Source organism: Chiloscyllium punctatum, chromosome 8 (genome assembly GCF_047496795.1).
Source record: "Chiloscyllium punctatum isolate Juve2018m chromosome 8, sChiPun1.3, whole genome shotgun sequence".
In the NCBI taxonomy this organism is placed as follows: domain Eukaryota; kingdom Metazoa; phylum Chordata; class Chondrichthyes; order Orectolobiformes; family Hemiscylliidae; genus Chiloscyllium; species Chiloscyllium punctatum.
In genome coordinates, this window is record NC_092746.1 from 131,357,189 (window position 1) to 131,373,534 (window position 16,346).

The 16,346-nt window shown below is 45.7% G+C and overlaps 1 protein-coding gene across 3 annotated transcripts in view; it reads left to right on the forward strand.

Annotated features, from left to right (window-relative positions):
* The first annotated feature begins 735 nt into the window (after positions 1-735).
* LOC140480929 (IQ motif and ankyrin repeat domain-containing protein 1-like) overlaps positions 736-16,346 on the forward strand; it is a 343,897-nt gene continuing 328,286 nt past the window's right edge. Inside the window, exon 1 of one of the 3 annotated variants that reach the window (XM_072576526.1) lies at positions 736-800. The gene's annotated coding sequence lies outside the window, so the exon portion shown is untranslated. The remainder of the gene's footprint in view (positions 801-16,346) is intronic. The other 2 variants (XM_072576521.1, XM_072576525.1) reach the window with 2 other exon arrangements.

The window sequence follows — 16,346 nt, forward strand, 5'->3', positions numbered from 1 at the left end:
AAATTTGTTTTTGTCTCTAGGCAACCAGCTACACTAGCTGCTGCACTAAAAGGTTACATTATATATTGTTCAGAACACTTGGTGCTGTCAGGTAGTCCTGCTAGCTTTTAATTCTCTTGAAAGTACAGTATACCCACATCTTCATATCTATTCAAGGTGGCTATTGATGCGAGTAATGTTGGTGTTGGTGTTGGTGCTGTACTCTTGCAAGACAAAAAGATAGAAAGACCTATTGGATATGTTTCCAGAAAATTGAACAATCATCAACAGAAATATTTCACAATTGAGAAAGAGATCCTGAGTTTGGTGTTGACATTGCAACATTTCAATGTTTATATTGCTAATAATGTGTCTGAGACAATTGTATTGTTTTAATTCATTCATGGGATATGGGCATCACTGGCTATGGCTAGCATTCATTGCCCAGAGGACAGTGAAGAGTCAACCGATATTGCTGGGGGTCTCTAGTCACATGTAGACTAGACTAAGTAAGGATGGCAGTTTCCTTCCTCACAGACATTAGCAAACCAGATGGGTTTGTTTTTCTGACAATTGATAATGATTACATGGTCATCATTAGACTTTTAATTCCAGATATCTTATGCATTCAAATTTCATCTAAGAAACAATATTGTTAAGATCCTAATGAGTTAACTTTGTTTATTTGAGAACCTGCAAATAATTTTATTTATTAGCATCATTGATTAGTTGAAAAACAATTCACACATTTATTTTGAGGATTCTTTGATCCATTACAGGATGCCAATGGAGGGGAGTGAATAGAGAACACAAGTGAGCATGTAAGTGGTTAAGAAGAAATATGTTAGAGTTTTTCAAATCTTGGAGCTAGAAATTGCTGAAAGTTGACTGAAAATTATCTTCCTTCATTGAAGTAGGACAGTTAATTGAAGTGGTAAACATAGTCTCTTCTTTCATTTTAATAATGAAGCATTATTATGCAGTGATATTATATTGCTGAATTATTGAAATCTCTTTATTAATTCTCAGTACATTGTGCCTCTAGTATGCATCTATTGTACATCACATTGTCTCAAATGAACCAGAGAAGGAGCAATCTAAATTGTCTAAGTTGCTCATTGAACAAAAGCCAAGTCCTCTTCCAACCAGCTCCCATGGTAGAGTGCTCCTCCTACCCCTGCAGCCCTCTCCTGTCCCAACACAACAGTTAATTAAGGTAAATTGTGAGATCCTGGGAAAATATAAATCTTGTTCTGTATTTTGGAGCCTCCCTTTGATGGAGACCGACATCAATGATAAAATTTATCATCACCTTCAATGTGCCAATTCAGCCAACAGCCAAATGGACTTGAGGACTGAGATCTCTCAAATTTGAGACTAAGGTCATGTAGTGCTGATCTCTATGCTTCTATTGGCTTAGGAGACCTGGACAATATGTAGCAGGCACCTCAAAACATTAGAGAGTCACTTATAGTGATGCCTTCACAAGATCTGTTGAATCCAGGGTAAGAAAGGTAGTCCAACAGCAGCATCATCACCAAGCTAACTTGTCTAGTACTGAGGTGCTAATCACTGAAAATCTGCTTCACTGACCAAAACACACATGTTTTTGACCCTCTGGAGGCTCCTGAAGCAACTAACCATATGATTTGGAACACAGTGTTTCATGTCAGGACACTCCCAAGGGCACAGCAGAAATAGCTGATAAAAGCATTGCTGTGGAGAATGTAACAGGTAGATGATGACTGACAGTTAATTGCCAAGCTTTGTTTAAACCAGGCAGAGTAATGGACTAAGGAATGAGCTAGATAACGGGCTGTCATTATTTTGCTGAATTGATGTTCTTTGTCTGAAAAGTACTGAAGCCTGTGTTTGTTACAGAACTTTCCAGTACATTCAGGTATCTGAGGGATCATGAATGCTGAACATTATGTAATCATTGAATCTCACAATTGTTATATTGAGCCCATTATATTAGAATTTGGTTTCAAAGCATGTAACTTAGTGCCAAACTCCTGTCTTTTCTCCAAAACTCATTGTTTCAATTTTAAATAATCATCCAATGCATTCTTGTTTGTCTTAATTGAATGTACTTCCACCACACATCCAGGCAGTGAATTACAGACCTGAACCAGGTGCTGTCAGAAAAAGTTGATTATTAACTTCCATTTGTTTGTAAAGCACTTTAAAACTGCATCCTTTGGTTCTCAATCCTTTTACAATCAGGAATAGCTTCTCTTCATCTACTCTGTACAATAAAGTTTCCTCTTAGCCTTCTCACCAAGGAACACTCGTCTTCAATGTCTCCAATCTTTCTGCTTCCCTGAAGTGTCTCATCCCTGGAACCATTCTCATGAACCTCTTCTGGACTCTGTAATCCTCAGACCATAGGATATAGGATCTGAATTAGGCATTTGACCCATCAAGTCTGCTACGCCATTCAATCATGGCTGATATGTTTCTCAATGCCATTTTCCTGCATTTTCCCCATAACCTGCGATCCCCTTAATAATCAAGCATCTATCTTTCTCTGTCTTAAATACACTCAGTGACTTGGTCCCCACAGTTCTCAATGGCAATGAGTTCCACAGATTAACTACTCTCAGGCCGAAGACATTCCTCCTATCTCAGTTCTAAACGGTAATTTCTTCACTCTGAGGATGTGCCCTCAGGTCCTGGTGTCTCCTTCTAGTGAAAACCTCTTATATGACCAACCCTTCATCCTGGGATAATTCTTGTAAACGTCCTCCTATGTCAACACATCCTCTCTTAGTTTTGGGCCCAAATATGCTCACCATATTCCAAATGTGGTCTGATCAGAGGCTTATACGCCACAGTAATTCATCTCTGCTGTTGCATTCTAGCCTCTTGATATGAATGCTAACATTGCATTTGTCTTTCTAAAATGTCAACTGAATCTGTATTCCTAGTTAAACATTGCACTGAGAACTGTACCCAATCCTCCAGCTGAGATCTAACAAGGGGCATGGAAAGGGTAAATAGACGACAAGGTCCTTTTTCCTGAATCGGGGGAGTCCAGAATTAGAGGGCATAGATTTATGGTGAGAAGGGAAAGACATAAAAGAGACATACGGGGCAACTGTTTCGCAAAGGGTGGAGCATGTACGGAATGAGCTGCCAGAGGAAGTGGTGGAGGCTGGTACAATTGCAACATTTAAAAGGCATCTGAATGGGTATATGAATAGGAAGAGTTTAGAGGGATATGGGCCAATGCTGGCAAATTTAGGATATCTGGTTGGTGTGGATGAGCAGGACCGAAGTGCCTGTTTCCGTGCTGTACATCTCTGACTCTGAGTGCCTTGTAAGTTCATCATAACCGCCTTGCTATTTTTTTTTAATGGGATGATGGCATCGATGGCTAGGCCACCATTTATTAGGTATCCCTAACTGACAGAGAGCAGGTAAGAGTTAACCACATAGTTGTGGGTCTGGAGTCACATGTAGATCAGACTAGGTGAGGATGGTTCACCTCTCACCTTTAAACCTATGTTGTGTAGTTTTGAACTCCCCTATCTAAGGGAAAAGACCTTTGCTATTCATCTTATCTATGCCCGTCATGATTTTCTAAAGCTCTATAAAGTAACCCCTCAACCTCCAACACTCGAGAAGAAAGTCTCAGTCTATCAAGCCTGTCCTTCTAACTCAAACCCTCTCGTCCCAGTAACATCTTTGTAAATATTTTCTGTACCACTCCTCATTTAGTAATGTCTTCCTACCAGGTCACCAGAACTATATGCAGTGCTCCAAAAGTGACCTCACCAATATCCTGAATAGCCTCAATATTACATCCCAATTCTTATACCCAATGCTCTGACCAATGAAGCCAAGCATGTCAAATGCTTTCTTCACCACCTGTGATGCAACTTTCAAGGAACCATGTACCTGAACTCCTAGGTTTCTCTGTTCAGCAACACTCTCCAGGGTCTTACCATTAACTACATAGGTCTTGCCCTGGTTCGTCTTTCCAAAATACAACACCTTGCATTTGTCTAAATTAAACTTTATCTGCCAGTCCTCGACCCATTGGCCCATCTGATCAAGGTCCTGTTGTACTCTTAGATAACCTTCTTCATTGTTCATATACTACCGAGTTTTGGTGTCACCTGCAAACTTGTAATCATGCCTCCTAACTTTTTATCCAGGTTGTTCATATAAATGACAAACAACAGTGGACCCAGCACTGATCTGAAAAGCTTCAGAGAAGATTTACAAGGATGTTGCCAGGGTTTGAGAATTTGAGCTATAGGGAGGGGTTGAATAGGCTGGGGCTGTTTTCCCTGGAACGTCGGGGACTCAGGGGTGACCTTTATACAGGTTTATAAAATCGTGAGGGGCATGGATAAGGTAAATAGACAAAGTCTTTTCTCTGGGGTGGGAGATCCAGAACTAGAGGGCATAGGTTCATGGTAAGAGGGGAAAGATTTAAAAGGGACCTAAGGGGCAACTTTTTGACACAAGGTGGTGTTTGTATGGAATGAGCTGCTAAAGAAAGTGGTGAAGGCTGGTACAATTACAGCAGTTAAAAGGCTTCTGGGTGAATCGGAAGATTTTAGAGCGATATAGGCCAAGTGCTGGCAAATGGGGCTAGTTAGGTTAGGATATCTGGTCGATGACTCTATGATCCTTGCAGACCACACAGGCCTTCAGTCCAAAATGACATTCTCTACCAGATCTGTCTCTTATCATCAAGCCAATTTTCTATCCAGTTGGCTAGCTCTCCCTGGATCCATGTGATCTAACTTTACTAATCAGTACCATGCAGAGCCATACGGAGTTTAGATCTGGTCTGTTGGTTGTGGGATCACTTATCTCTGTCTAACACTTGTTGCTTATGCTGATAAGCGTATAAGAAATCCTGTTTGGTTTGATTGCTTCATCAGGTCGACCCCCTATTTTAAGAGATGTATGGTTCTGCTCCTGGCACGCTCTCTGCACTCTCCATTGAACCAACATTGATTTTTTAAAAAAATTATTTTATTTACTTCATGAATGTAAAACCCTGGGGCCATGCAGCCATCTCGTTATTAGCAGAATTTATGAATCCATCATTCAGTTTGTTGAGGTGAATCCCCTCAGTAATCTGCAGTGTTGTCCCTCCACCAATGCAAAGGAGGTTTGTACTGAGACCCAGAGGTGAAAGTTGGCTGCGGACTGACCTGGGCCTCCCTGAACCTGTTTAGCATGGACCCCTCTCACCATGTTAGAAATCACACAACACCAGGTTATATTGCAACAGGTTTATTTAGAAACACTAGCCTTTGGAGCGCTGCTTCTTCATCAGGTAGTTCATCAGAACTTCTTTTAAGAATGTGACTTAAAAGAAGTTTTGGAATTTACATATTGCTGAACCGCAACCTGCAATCCATTCTAAAAAGTGAAAGACTCAACAGCAATCTAGGTATGTACCATATATCATTTCAGTTGCATGACAATGTAATCTCTTGCTATAAATTCTGTGTCTTATCTTCCTGCTCCACAGCTACCTCCACAGTGCTCCAAAAGCTAGGGCTTCCAAATAAACCTGTTGGACTATAACCTGGTGTTGTGTGATTTTTAACTTTGTCCACCCCAGTGCAAAACAGGTACCTCCACATCAAGGCTGTCTCACCATGTTAGTTGCAAAGAAATGTGTGAGTGACCTGAAACAAAACAGAAATTGCTGGAGAAATCAGCGGGTCTCTAGAAAAAAAGCAGAGTCAATGCTTCAGGTCTGGGGACCCTTTTTCAGAACTGAAGGGTTACTGAACTCAAGATTAACTCAGCTTCCTCCCCAGAGATGCTGGTAAACTAGGTTGTTATTAAGGAATACTTTGCAGAGTCAACAGGACTGTTTCTGCTGTTATCCTTTCCGGGCTTAGGTTGATGCTAGGTGAATCTGTCTGGTTTCATTTCTTGTGTCAATTACTACAACTGAATGGCTTGTTGGGCCATTTCAGAGGATAAGGTCAAAATTCACACAACACCAGGTTATATTCCAACAAGTTTATTTGAAATTACATGCATCTCCATCAAGGACAGATACCTCAGTATCTCTCTCTGCTGTAAGCCCATGGATAACCTGATTACAACAGTACTGTGCTACACTTCTCAATCTCCCACTCTAAATATGTTAGAGAAGCCATTCCCTGCAGATAAAAAGGGGATACAGTGCTCAACTCATCGATCGTGAGGTCCGACATGCCACAACGAAAAACTACAATGACCTCCTCAGAAGACAGACACAAGACAAAACCAATAGAGTATCCTACATCATCTAGTACTTCTCCAGATTGGACAGTATTGGAAAGTATTCTTCACAGCCTTCAACACATCATTGATGACTCTGAGCATCTTGCCAAGATCATCCCTCACTCCCCCCACTTCTCCCCTTCAGACAACCACCAGACCTTAAACAGGTTAATGTTCACAGCATACCTTCATACCTTCTCCCCAGCCCCACCCCACTCCCATTTCTCTCTCTACCCTGAGTCTCCCAGCTCCATTCCTGATGAAAGGCTCTGGCTCAAAATGTCGATTTTTTTTTTTTTCCTGCTTCTCAGATGCTGCCTGACCTGCTGTGCTTTTCCTGCAACACACTCTCAGCGGACAAAGGGTGTGCAGTGGTAGTTTGGCGCACTGACCTCTACACCGCTAAAGCCAGGCGCCAACTCGAAGACACCTACTTCTATCGGCTCCTTAACCATGACATCCCCCCCACCAATCACCTCACCCCTATCACCAAATCATCATCTCCCAGACCATACACAACCTCATCACCTCAGGGAATTTCCCACCCACAGCTTCCAACCTCATAGTCTGGGAACCCCGCACCGCCCAATTCTACCTCCTTCCCAAGATCCACGAGCTTGACTACCACGGCCTACCCATTGTCTCAGCCTGCTCCTACCCCACCGAACTCATCTCCACCTACCTTGATGCTATCCTATTCCCCCCCCCCCCCCCCCGCCCCCCCCGGTCCAAAAACTCCCAACATATGTTCAGGACACCATCCAATCCCTATACACCTCCATCCACCATAACCAGGGCCTCCAAGCCCGCTATTTCTTCCTCTCCCAACTTTCCCACCTCCCCACCAGTACCCTTCCACTGACACTCTTATTCGTTTAGCTGAACTGGTCCTCACCCTCAACTATTTCTCCTTCCAATTTTCCCACTTCCTCCAGATGAAAGGGGTAGCCATGGGCACCCGCATGGCCCCCAGCTATGCCTGTCTCTTTGTTGGCTACGTAGAATTGTCCATTTTCCAGAGTTACATCAGCACCACTCCCCACCTCTTCCTTCGCGACATTGATGACTGCATCAGCGCCACCTCGTGCTCCCATGACGATATCGAACAGTTCACCAACTTCACCAACACATTCCATGTTAAATTCACCTGGACCATCTTTGACACCTCCCTCCCCTTCCTAGACCTCTCCATCTCCATCCAAGAGGACCGACTCAACGCTGACATTTTTTTACAAACCCACCGACTCCCACAACTACCTGGATTACCTCCCACCTTACCTCCTGCAAAATGCAACCCCATATTCCCAATTCCTCCACTTCTGCTGTATCTGCACCCAGGAGGACCAGTTTCACCACAGAACGCATCAGATGGCCTCCTTCTTTAAACACTGAAATTTCCCCTCCCACATGGTTGAAAATGCCCTCCAATGCATCTCATCCATGTCCTGCACCTCTGCCCTCAAACCACCCCTCCTCCAACCGTAACAAGGACAGATCCCCCCAGTCCTCACCTTCCACCCCACCAACCTCCGCATAAACCGCATCATTGATAGAGTACATAGAAAAGTACAGCACAGAACAGGCCTTTTGGCCCACGATGGTATGCCGAGATTTAATCCTAATGGAAAATATAATAACAACCTAGGCACCCCTCAACTCACTGCTCTCCATGTGCATGTCCACGCAGTCGTTTAAATGTCCCCAATGACTCTGCTTCCACCACCACCGCTGGTAACGCATTCCATGCATTCACAACTCTCTGCATAAAGAACCTACCTCTGACATCTCCTTTATACCTTCCTCCTAATATCTTCAAACTATGACTTCTCGTACCAGTCAATCCTGCCCTGGGGAAAAGTCTCTGGCTATTGACTCTATCTATTCCTCTCATTATTTTGTACATCTCTATCAGGTCTCCTCTCTTCCTCCTTCTCTCCAGAGATAAAAGTCCAAGCCTATTCAAACTTTCTTCAGAAGGCAAGCCGTCCAGTCCAGGCTGCATCTTGGTAAACCTTCTTTGCACCCTCTCCAAAGCCTCTGTATCTTTCCTATAGTAGGGCAACCAGAACTGTACACAATAATCCAAATGTGGTCTCACAAGGGACTTGTAGAGCTGCAGCAAAACCTCGCGGCTCTTAAACTCGATCCCCTTGTTGATGAAAGCCAAAACACCATATGCTTTCTTAACAACCCTATCCACTTGGGTGGCAACGTTGAGGGATCTATGTACTTGCACACCCAGATCCCTCTGTTCCTCCACACTGCCAAGAATCCTGTCTTTAATCCTTTATTCAGCATTCGAGTTCAATCTTCCAAAATGCATCACTTCGTATTCATCCAGGTTGAACTCCATCTGCCATTTATCAGCCCAGCTCTGCATCCTGTCTATGTCGCACTGCAGTATCCCTCTATACCATCAACGACACCTCCAACCTTTGTGTCACCTGCATATTTACTAACCCACCCTTCAATGTCGTCATCCAAGTCATTTATAAAAACTACAAAGAGCAGAGGCCCAAGAACAGAGCCCTGCGGGACCCTACTCAACACTGACCTCCAGACAGAATACTTTCCATCTACAACCACTCTCTGCCTTCTGTCAGCCAGCCAATTCTGAATCTAGATAGCCACATCTCCCTGTATCCCACACTTCTTGACTTTATGAAAGAGCCTACCATGGGGAACCTTATCAAATGCCTTGCTGAAGTCCATATACACCACATCCACTGCTCAACCGTCATCGACCTGTCTCGTCACCTCCTCAAAGAACTCAATAAGATTTGTGAGGCATGATCTGCCCCTCACAAAGCCATGCTGACTGCCTTTAATCACACTATGTTTTGCCAAATAGTCATAAATCCTATCCCTCAGAAGTCTTTCCAAAATGGTGCGGGTGTCCGCTGACATTTCCGCCACCTCCAAACGGACCCCACCACCAGGGATATATTTCCCACCCCACCCCTTTCTGCCTTCTGCAAAGACCGTTCCCTCCATGACTACCTGGTCGGGTCCACGCCCCCCCAACAACCCACCCTCCTCTACTGGCACCTTCGCCTGCCACCGCAGGAATTGCAAAACTTGTGCCCACACCACCTCCCTCACCTCCGTCCAAGGCCCCACAGGAGCCTTCCACATCCATCAAAGTTTCACCTGCACTCCCACACATTGTATCCTTTGCTCCTGATGCGGTCTCCTCTACACTGGGGAGACTGGACACCTTCTCGCAGAGCGCTTTAGGGAACATCTCCAGGACACCTGCACCAATCAACACCACCACCCTGTGGCCCAACATTTCAACTCCCCCTCCCACTCTGCCAAGGACATACAGATCCTGGGCCTCCTCCATCGCTGCTCCCTCACCACCCGATGACTGGAGGAAGAGCACCTTATCTTCTGCCTCAGGATCCTTCAACCCCAGGGCATCAATGTGGACTTCACCAGTTTCCTCATTCCCCTCCCCCTACCTTACCCCAGTTCCAACCTGCCAGCTTAGCACTGTCCTCATGACCTGTCCTACCTGCCAATCTTCCTTCCCACCCTCCACCCTCCTCGCTAACCTATCACATTTAACCCCACCTCCACCTACCTATTGCACTCTCAGCTACCTTCTCCCCAGACCCACCCCCAAACTCCCAGTATGATTCCTGATTAAAGGTTTTTGCCCAAAATGTCGATTTTCCTGCTCCTCAGGTACTGCTTGACTGCTGTGCTTTTTTCAGTAACACACTCTCAACTAATGTTCACAGCAAACTACCCACCTTCCAGAGAACATTGACTGCAATACCAAGCAATCCTGCCATGGCAATCTCTGCAAGACATGTCAGATCATTGATACGATACTGCCATCACACCTGGGAACACCCCTGACCATGTACCTGGCAGGTACTCATGTGACTCGGCCAATATTGTCTTTCTCATACACTGCATTCAGGGATGCCCCGAGGCATGGTATATTGGTGAGACCAGCAGATACTATGACAACGGATGAATGGACACCATGCACCATACAGGAATATTCCCTCCCAGTCAGGGAACATTTCAGTGGTTCAGGAAATTCAGCCTTTAATCTTCGGGTAAGTGTCCTCCAAGGCAGCCTTCGAGATACACAACTACACAGAATCGCCGAGCAGAAACTGATAGCCAAACTCCATACCCATGAAGACAGCCTCAACTGTGATCATGGGTTCATGTTGTGCTGTTTGTAACCCCACCGTACTGTTCTGTATTTGTAAAGTGTCCCTTATTGCCCTGTTTTGACACCATCACGTGATAACTTGCTATGATCTCTCCACCTTTATTAGTTTGTACAGTTTTGGATTACTTCTTACTTTGGTAGACCCTCAGCATGCGACTCTTAGACCTATCACGTTATTCCAGCCATTTGGTTTGACTCCAGCACCACCTTATTTTTTATCTTCTGTAATTATCTCTCTGCCTTAATTGATTGGATTATAGGTGTTCACTTGCTATTCAACTGTTAACACTTTTCTAACACCATCTGACACTCTTGATCGCCCGCAGAAACTTATCGACTCTCCACACACCATTTGTATGATCTTTTGCTCTCTCTGCCTATTAAATCTGTGTCTATATGCCTTTCTTCACTTCGCCTGATGCAGGAGCAGTGCTCTGAAAGTTCGTGATTTCAAATAAACCTGTTGGACTATAACCCGGTGTTGTGTGACTTCTGCAGATGCTGGAGATCAGAGTCAGGAGTGTGGTGCTGGAAAAGCACAGCAGGTCAGGCAGCAGCCGAGGAGCAGGAGAATCGATGTTTCAGGAATAAGCCCATCATCACAGGATTGTGGGCCAGGGGCTGAGAGATAAATGGGAGGGGGTTGGGGCTAGGGGGAAGGTAGCTGGGAATGCGATTGGTGGATGATGGTGGGGGTGAAAGTGATAGGTCAGAGAGGAGGGTGAAGCAGATAGATGGGAAAGATGATGGACAGGTAAAGAGGGTGGTGCTGAGTTGGAAGCTTGGGATTGGGATAAGAAAGGGACAGGGGAAATGAGGAAACTGGTGAAATCCACATTGATGGTGTGTGATTGCAGGGTCCCAAGGCGGAAGATGAGGCATTCTTCCTCAGGTAGTTAGGGTTTGATGATGGAGGAGGCCCAGGGCCTACATGTCCTTAATGGAGTGGGAGAGGGAGTTGAAGTGTTCAGCACGAGGTGGTGGGGTTGGTTGGTACAGAGATGTTCTCTGAAACGATCCACAAGTTGGCATCCTCTCTCCCTGATGTACAGGAGACTACCTGGTGAGTGTCACTTCCGTTGCAGATGTCACTCCTGATCCCATAAACACGCCCACTCCAGTGGCAGTCTCTGCCCCCATTCCAGCTCCAACCCCACACCAGATCCTAGTTCCCAGCCCTGCCATGCTTTTACCATTCCCCCCAGACCCTTACTGAGGATGAATGATCAGTCCTCAGTAAAGGCCTCACCTTCATCCCACTACGCTCCCAGATTAATGAGTTCGACATGCCTTGCGACATTGCAAGTTTCTGATGCCACCTCTGCCTCCAGGCCCACCTTTCCATCAAAACTCCCGCCCACCCTCCGAGGACCCCTTGTCCCACTTCCAACACACTCCATCTACCTGGACATCCCGTATTGGTCTGTTACCTGCCCTTGATCTCTTCATTTCCAACTGCCGCCATGACATAGACCGCCTCAACCTGCCCACCTCCCTCACCCACTCCAACCTCTCACCCTTGCAACGTGCAGCACTCCACTCCCTCCGCTCCAACCCCAACATCACCATCAAACCAGCAGACAGGGCAGGCACTGTGGTAGTTCCTTCAAACCAAAGGGGTAGGTATGGGCCTCAGCTACAGCTGTCTCTTTGTTGGGTACGTAGAACAGTCCATCTTCCGCAGTTACATTGGCACCATTCCCCATTTTTTTCTCCGCTACATCAATGACTATATCGGTGCCACCTCGTGCTCCCATGAGGAGGTTGAACAGTTCATCAACTTCACTAACACCTTCCACCCCAACTCAAATTCACCTGGACCATCTCAGATACCTCCCTCCCCTTCCTGGACCTCTCCATTTTTATCTCCGGCAACCGACTAACCGTGGTCATCTACTGCAAACCCACCAACTTCCTGGACTACACCTCCTCTCATCCTGTCTCCTGTGAAAAACACCCTCCCTTATTCCCAATTCCTCCACCTCTGCCACATCTGCTCCCAGTAGGACCAATTCCATCATTGATCATACCAGATAGCTTCCTTCACAGACTGCAATTTCCCCTCCCACATGGTTGACGATGCCCTCCAGTGCATCATCTCCATTGGCCACACCTCTGCCCTTGAACCCCACCCCACTAATCACAGCACGGACAGAACCCCCACCCCCCGGTCCTCACCTTCCACCCCACCAACTTCTGGATACATCGCATCGTCCTCTGCCACTTCCGCCACTTGCAAACAGACCCCACCACAAGGGATATGTTTCCCTCCCCACCCCTATCTGTTTCGGACAGACCATTCCCTCTGTGACTCCTTTGTCAGATTCACAGTGCCCACCAGCCCACCCACTATTCCCAGCACCTTACCACCACAAGAAGTGCAAAACCTGTGCCCACACCTTGCCCCACACCACTATCCAAAGTCCCAAAGGATCCTTCCACGTCCGACAGAAATTTACTTGTACTTCCACATGTCATCTATGTATCAGTTGCACTCAATGTGGTCTTCTCTACATTGAGACAGGATGCTAACTTATGGATCATTTCAAAGAACATTTGAAACCCCCACACCAACCAACCCCACCGCCCCGTGGCTGAACACTTCAACTCCCCCTCGCACTCCACCAAGGACATGCAGGTCCTGGGCCTCCTCCATTGCCAAACCCTAACCACCCAATACCTGGAGGAAGAATGCCCCATCTTCCACCTTGGGACCCTGCACTCACTCGGGATCGATGTTTTTCACTAGTTTCCTCTTTTTCCCTCCACTCACCTCACCTCACCTCAGCTTATCCCAGTCCCAAGTCTCCAACTCAACACTGTCCTCTTGACGTGTCCATCTTCCTTCCCACCAATCCGCTCCAACCTCCTCTCCGACTTATCATTTTCACCCCCACCTCCATCTACCTATCACATTCCCAGCCTCCTACCCCCCCAACCCCACCCCCTCCCATTTATCTCTCACTCTCCCAGCCTACAAGCCTCATTCCAGATGAAGGGTTTATGCCCAAAACGTCGATTCTCCTGCTCCCCAGATGCTGCCTGACCTGCTATGCTTTTCAAGCTCCAAACTCTTGACTTGTGTGACTTCTGACCTTGTCCATCCCAGTCCAACTCTGCCAACTCCACGTCATTTCAGAGGACAGATATTTTTGCCATTGAAAGAGTGCATGAAGGTTCACCAGACTTAGTCTGAGAATGGCAGAACTGTTCCATAAAGAGAGATTAGGTAAACCTGACCTGTGTTCTCTAAAGTTTTGTAGTTGAGCTTTTTCTTAGGAATTTATGTTTGTTGTAAACTAAATATTAATGCTTCATTATTCATTATTATTATCATCCTGCACGTGTCATTGTGGTTTTCCTCCAGGTGTTCCAGTTTACTCCCACAGTCCAAAGCTGTGCAGGCTAAGTGGATTAACCATGGCAAATGCAGGGTTATCAGGATAGGGTAAGAGGGTGGGATGCTCTTCGGTGGATTGGTGTGGACTTGATAGGCTGAACAACCTGCTTCCATACTATAGGGATTCTTTAATTCTGCAAGAGAGCAATTGAGAGTCAATAATGCTTTGGGTCTGGAGTCACAAACAAGCCATATCATGTGAAGTTGGCATATTTCCTTCCCTGAAGTGAACCAGATAGGAATTTTCTGATAATCAACAATGGTTTCAAGATCATCCATAGATCCCAGAGTTTTTCTATTGAACTCAAATTCACCACCGTTATGGTGGGATTCAAACCAAGGTCCCCAGAACATTCACTGAGTTTCTGGATTAAACTCCAGTGATAATGATAATACCACCAGAGAATGATAATGGCCTTAACACAAATTTGCCTTCAAACAACTGTCCCAGTCTAATTTCTCCAGTTCCTGACAAACACTGTTGTAATTGGCCTTTCCTCAATTTACCAGTGTCACTGAGGACCAGTTTTATCCTTATCCATTGCTTTCTTCAAACTTATAGAATTTTGATCACTGTTCCCGATATGCTCCCCCACTGAAATTTTAATCGCCTGAGCTGGCTCATTCCCCAATACGTGGCCCCTTCTCTGCTTGGTCTATCTACATATTGTTTCAAAAAAAAACTTCTTGGATGTATCTTAACAAATTCTGCTCCATCTAAGTCCCTGGCACTAAGCAAGTTGGGTGGCACGGTGGCACAGTGGTTAGCACTGCTGCCTCACAGCGCCAGAGACCCGGGTTCAATTCCCGCCTCAGGCGATTGACTGTGTGGAGTTTCCACATTCTCCCCGTGTCTGCATGGGTTTCCTCTGGGTGCTCCAGTTTCCTCCCACAGTCCAAAGATGTGCAGGTCAGGTGAATTGGCCATGCTAAATTGCCTGTAGTGTTAGGTAAGGGGTAGATGTAGGTGTATGGGTGGGTTGCGCTTCGGCGGGGCGGTGTGGACTTGTTGGGCCGAAGGGCCTGTTTCCACACTGTATGTAATCTAAAAACAAAAATCTACTGTTGGGAAAGTTAAAATCACCCAGTAAAACAACCCTGTTTGAATAATCGAATCCCTACAGTGCAAATGAAGGCCTTTTGGCCTATTGAATCTGCACCAACTCTCCAAGGAGGATCTCACCCAGCACCAGCCCTATTCCCCATAACCTCACATTTATCATGGATAATCCACCTAACCTGTACATCTTTGGTCTGTAGGAGGAAACCAGAGCACCCAGCAGAAATGAGGATAACGGGGAGATAAAAGAGAAGGTTAATGACACTATAAAAGTTAATGAGAGCACATTACTTGGTAAGATCCCACATGGTAGGTCGGTACAAAACTACAATCATGTGGGATTCTGGGTATGCTGACTAGATGGATATAAAACTGGCTTGGTCAGGGAAGACACTGGGGAGCAATGGAGGGGTGTTTTTTGAATGGAGACCAGTAACTCGTGGTATTCCACAGGGATTAGTCTTATGTCCTCTGTTGTTTGTAGTAGATATAAATAATCTGGAGGCAAATGTGGGTGGTCTGATTAGTAAGTTTGCAGATGAAACGGAGGTTGGTGGAGTTGCTGAAGTGCCAACGATTGTGAAAGGATACAACAGGATATAGATAGATTGGTGACTTGGGCACAGAATGGCAGGTGGAGTTTAATCCAGACAAATGTGAGGTGATGCATTTTGGAGGATCAAAATTAGATGTTCCCAAGTGGTTTGCCATTTACAGTATAATTTACATTAACATACAGATGGATCTGGGCGTGCAGGTCCACAGGTCTTTACAAATAGCAACAAGGTGATGAAGACATAGGGCATGCTTGTCTTCATCAGGTGGAGCAGGGACTACAAGACTTGGCAAACCATGCTACAGTGATATAAAACCCTTGTTAGGCTGCATTCGGACTATTGTGTGCAGTTTTGGTCACCACACTACCAGAAGGACATGGAAGCTTTGGAGAGAGTGCTGAGAAGGTTCACCAGAATGTTGCCTGGTCTTGAGGGCATTGGCTATGAAGAAAGGTTAAAAAGACTAGGATTGTTTTCACTGGAAAGACAGTGGCTGAGAGGAGACCTGATAGAGGTCTAACATTTATGAGAGGCAGAGATAGGGTGGATAGTCAGATGCTTTTTCCCAGGGTTGACGTTTCAATTACACGGGGTCACAGGTTCAAGGTAAGAGGGGAAAGTTTAACGGAGATGCACAAGGGAAGACTTTCATGCAGAGAGTGGTAGGAGGCTGGAACACACAGCCAGAAGAGGTGGTGGAAACAGGCACGTTGGGGACATTGAAGAGGCATCTGGATGGTTACAGGAACAGGGAGGGAATAGAGGGATACGGACTGAATAAAGGCAGAAGGTTTGTTTTTCAGTTCAGTTCGAGCATGATGATCGGCACAGGCTTAGAGGGCCGAAGGGCCTGTTCCTGGGCTGGACTTCGGCTTTTGTTCTTTAGTTCTAAAGACAATGTTGATA